Below are 5,802 nucleotides of genomic sequence, written 5' to 3' on the forward strand. Positions count from 1 at the left end.
GTTAACCCTATTACATGGTGAAATTGACTTCAAGCAGTAAATGTTGACTGTTTTGTCATCAGCATAATATAGCCTCTAAGCCACATGCTGAGACTCTTTCTCTGTAGTTTGAGACAGATGGCTTCGGTTCTGCCCTGCTACATGTCTGAGTCAGTGTCACAGTTTACAGATCAAATGTAGCAGTTCCATATTTTCAAATACCGTGAGAAAATTTGACCTGTCACTTTTTGGTCAAATCTTGCTTAATCACATATAACTTAAAATGATAAGTGACACATCAGGAGAATTTTCTTTTGCCAACGGCTGATGAGGCTATAAAACGGCTTAAGGTCATTGTAATTTTGATGATCTTAAAAATATGATTCAATATTAACCTTGGAAATGTTATTACATTTGTTTCATACCGCTGAATTTATGCAATAATTATTTTTGAAAACTTGCAAATTTAGATTAAATTATGGAGATAAAAGTTCAGATGTGAAGGAAAGTCAATATTAGAATATTTTTTAAAAGAATTGCAGTTTTATTACATTTTGCTTTTATATGTTAGGCTAGTAGCCAATAAGGTATTTCCAGTAAATATCAGCATTTCCCTAATGAGTAGATTAAATCAATTATTTATAATCATAGTATTATTTTATTCATAAGTATAAAATAATAATGTTATAAGCAGTTAAAATTTTTCTCTTGTTCCCATCTCTACCCTGCTGACTCTTCAGTCTGATATGTAATGGTGACCTATTAAGGAAGCAATTTCATTTTTCCAGTATGGATGGTATTAACAAAGGAGTGAAAAGATGAAAGTAAACAATGCCCAACACAACCTTACATACACACAATAGGTGCTTAACAAATGTTTGCTTCTTAATCTACATGCAGAAAAGTACGCAATTAATAAACTCTATAAATTAGCCCAAAATAAAGACATCTAGTAGCCACAATTCAGATTAAGAATTATTGGGATCCCTGGGTGGTGCAGCGGTTTGGCGCCTGCCTTTGGCCCAGGGCGCGATCCTGGAGACCCGGGATCGAATCCCACATCGGGCTCCTGGTGCATGGAGCCTGCTTCTCCCTCTGCCTGTGTCTCTGCGCCTCTCTCTCTCTCTCTGTGACTATCATAAATAAATAAAAATTAAAAAAAAAAAGAATTATTACATTGTCAGCAACTTAGAAACTTCTCCAGAGCCCTCTACACCTACCACCCCCTTTTCTACCCAAAGGTAAACACTATTCTAATTTTTAACACCATAGTTTATTCAGTTTTATAGTCAACACCTCACACCACATAGAAGATAAGCAATTGCTTTGCTATTCCAAAGCAATAATTTAGATTTTCCTATTTTTAAACTTTATATAAATGCAATTGTATAGTATGTATGTTTGTATGATTCACCATGTTTGGATGGCAACAGTACAGGTCTGCTATTTTTTTAGAACAATTTTAGAACTATTTTTTTGTTTACAGCAGAATTGGAGTCAGGTACAGAGGTTTCCCATATATCCTCTGTCCCCAACACATCGATAGCCTCCCCCATTATCAATCTCCCTCACAAGACTAGTACCTTTGTTACAGTTGATGAACTATATCAGCACATCACTACCATCCAAAGTGCATGGCTTACATTTGGGGTCATTCTTGGTGTTGTACATTTTGTGGGTTGAAATAAACGTATAATGACATGGATCCATCAGTATAGTGTCATACAGGATATTTCCACTGCTCTAAACATCCTCTAGGTTGCACCTAATTATCCTCCTACCCCAGCCCCTGGAAACCACCAATTTTTATAATATGTCCATAATTTTGCCTTTTCTTTGAATGGATTGCCTTGAATCTCATACAGTTGGAAACACACAGTATGTAATCTTTAGCTTCTTTCACTTAATAATATGCATTTAAGGTTCTTCTATGTCTACTGAAGGGCATTGTGGTTGCTTCCAAGGTTTGATTATTATGAGTAAAGCTGTTACAAACATTTTGTGCAGCAAAAACACTTTTTAAAAAAAGATAATAGTAAACCCTATCTTATTTCTAATCTAAGAATTCCTAATAATGAATCAAGTTCATGATTAATGAGTATAGATATAATACAGAGGGAAGAGGAATCATTGGGTTAAAGGGTTACATCATGACTTCATATGGCTTTAATTTTCAGTGATCTTTGTGCTAAGTAGTTATTAGTCATATGAATAAAATGATGAACCAAAGATCAAAATATCTATTGATTGGTGTAAAATATTTTCCTAAGATATGACTCATTACTTTACCTCAAGAGTCTAAGAGGACATTCAAAGTAGGTCTTTATTTACAAAGTCTATTTCTTGTGGTACTAAATTTCATAATGATAACTATAAGACAAGGGCCACATATCATCTTTGAGACAGAAAAATGTTTTGTAACCTAGGATAAAGTAAGATATTGTTTCATTTGAGAACAACGGCTACCAGTAGTGTTTTGTTTTTTTTTGTTATTAAACTACAGATGCCTTATCTAATAATATATATGACAGCATTTTTGTTAAGTGCCAACTGATCTTTTGTTGTAGCAAATAAAAAGAAAATGAATTTTTAAGTTTCATGAATTTTCTTGTGATATTCTTTTGCAAATTTAAATAAATAATGTTTCTGTAGCTATGTAAGTGGAGTTACTTCCTTCTACTCTTCTTTTTAAAGCTAAGGTTACTAAAAATATGTAGTGCCAGACCATGGAGAATTAAATCTGATAGCATATGCTAGTGGAGCCAGGAATTATTAAAACAGACACAGTATATGGTATGTTGAGAGACAAAAGTAGCTTAATTATTTAGTTATGCTGCTTCAACCTTCATAGTTGACTTTTTAGGACTAATGTATTAAAAAGGCCATGCCAAAGAATGGAATAATCTCTTTTTGCTTATTGTTGTTTGAGTCAGATCTTACTTAAAAGCAGAAATATGGATGAGATAACTGCAATGAATTAATTAAACTAGCTGGTGCTCTGTCCTTGGCCTCGACCGATGATTCCAAACTTAACTGTATATCAGATTCACCTGAGAAATTTAACTACTATTGAAGCCTGGGTTCCATGTGCAGACATGATTTTATTGGTCTAGAGTGTGGCTCAGCTTCCTGATTCTAATGTATAGGCAGGTTGACAACTACTGTCTTAGTTGGGTAGCATGTTAGAAAGGAACATGGATTTTTGGAGAGTCAGAATTGACCCAGTTAGAACTTCAGCTAGAAGAATGATTTATGAAGGTCAATAAAACCTAATGAGCCTCTGAAACAGAGCAGTTGAAAGCATAAAATAAAATTATTCATGTGAAAACTAATGGCACAGAATTTGGCATGTTATAGGCATTAATAAATATTATTTTTCTAGTCTCTCCTGCCTCACTTATCTGTACCCTGGCCCTTTAAAGAACAGGGGGCCAAATATAATAGCTGCTGTTTACTACCTGCATAGTGCTTCTATTTTCTTTATATTCTAGTTTTGGTTCAAAGGACATTGTTGGGTAATATGGGAGATAAAGAAGTTGATAAACATATTATTTTTCTATCCCTTACCCTATGTCTGATTTGCTGCTTTCTTCGGTCTCCATTTAAATGTTATGTCCTCTGGGAAGTTTTTCCTAACTGCTCCCCCTATCTTGATCTAGGTTGAATTCCACTGAATCCCACCTGCATGATGTGGCTAATGAATCTACAGGATTTACTGTTGTATTTCCCAGGACACATAGTGCTCACTTAATAAATTTAACTGGATAAATAAGTGAATAGATAGGTGAATAGAAGTGAATAAGTGTAATAAATAATATTACAACAGCTTGTATAAGGCAATATTTATCTGAATGTCAAATAGATGGTTGTAATATGAACATAAATTTTAATAATATACAAAATGCTTTTACATGGATAATTTTGTCTAACTTTTTGTTATTTTTTCCCATTTCTATTTTCAAAAGATATTTTTTGACTATCTACTCTCTTCTGACAGACACCATTCTAGATATTGGAGATACAGAAGTGAAAAAGACCAATAGTGTCTTGCTTCTCTTTGAGTTCACATTAGAGTCAAGGTAAATAAGAAAGAAAATGACTAAACAACTCAGTATTATTTCAGTGGTAGTAAATGTTCTCAAGTAAAGGATGTGAGAGAAACTAGATGTGGTGTGTGTGTTAGGGATGTTACTTAAGGTCTTCTCTGAGAAACTAACACTAGAGCCATGGTCTGAATGACAATGAGCCAGCCATGTGAAGGTCTGAAAGTGGCAAATTCCAGACCAATGATATTGACAGTGCAAGTTCACCAAAATGACTCTGAGTTGCTATATTTTATGAGCAGTGAAAGGCTCATGTAACCCCATAGTAAGCAAAGAGTGAAGGCTAGGAAATGAAATTAGATGATAATTGGGGACCAGTTCCTGTAGAGCCTTATAGGCCTTGGCAAGAAGTTTGTTTTTTATTCTAAATATGATGAGAAATAATTGGAATATTAAAGATTCTGGAAGATGGAAAGTTTATATTTAAATGTATTAGATTCATATATTTTTTAAAAGAAACAACTGACATGTGGAAAATGGACTTGGGGGGGTAGTAGTGGTAGGGAGTGAAGGCTATATGAGCACTAGAGTGGAGGCATTGCAGCTTTTCATGCAAGAGGTAATGGAAAATCATCCTCAGGAGCAGCAGTTAAAAGATCAGGAAGTGGATGAAAGGAATACATTTGGGAGTTAACAGCAGGCAAAACTTGCTGATGGAGTAGGTGTTGGGTGGGGGTGCTATTATTGAGTATGTAAACAAGCCTGCTCTACCCCTTATGATGTTTGAGTGATGTGTGTAGGTGTAAGGTTTTTTTTGTGTGTGTGTGCACTCCTGGGAACTTCCAAAAAGCAGGGCTTCAGCAATGATTCTTAATCACTACTCCTGAGTACAGCTTGGCTATGGTTGTTAGGGAAAAACTTTGTTGAAGATTAAGGATCTCAACAGTTCCTTAAGGGATGATCGGAGTTTGGAATGTTGTGGTGAGAGCATGAAGGTAGAGAGGAAAACAACTTGAAAATGTTTAAGAGGCAGTGAGTACATCAGTTTGTGTGGATCAAGGATTAGTGTAGGGGAACAATGAAAGATACATATGGAAAACAAATGGGTTCATTTTGTGGAGAGCCATGAAAGTCATACCAGAGTTCATGCTTTATGCTTTATGGAACTAAACAAGTTTTTTGAGAAAATCTGATGGTGGCATACCAGGGGGATTCATCTAGCAATGCTCACATAACAGCTTAGAAAGGGGAAAAGATTGAAAATAAGGAGACTATGTAAATACTATTCAAGTGGGATTCTTCATTCATTAATTTATTCACTTGTTCAATTAATATATATTCATTGGGCACTTGCTGTATGCTAAAATTATATGGTCAGCAGGACTCTGTTCTTATCTAAAAGTGAAATTAAATATGATCAGGGAAAACCGTAGCAGGATAAACACTCACAAAGAGAGATTGAAATACAAATCTCTTAAATTTCTGGAAAAGCAACTTGCTTTTCTTATCTGATTCTGTGACTTTATGATTCATGGCTCTAAGGTATGTTTGCACACATGAGACTGATTCTTTCCAAAAGGATATATTTATAAATATCTTTAATATTGTTCTGTAAACTAGTTATATGTTTTATATACTTATAAATGTGTGTTTTAAAGGCCATCCAACTGGTTAATATTTAAATAAGTGAGATAATATCCTTTAAATCAAACTATATTATTTTATTTTATAATATTAGTACATTGCATTCCATACACTTTAAATAGATGCATTTTACATA

Source organism: Canis lupus, chromosome 8 (assembly GCF_011100685.1).
Source record: "Canis lupus familiaris isolate Mischka breed German Shepherd chromosome 8, alternate assembly UU_Cfam_GSD_1.0, whole genome shotgun sequence".
NCBI classification, from domain to species: Eukaryota; Metazoa; Chordata; class Mammalia; order Carnivora; family Canidae; genus Canis; species Canis lupus.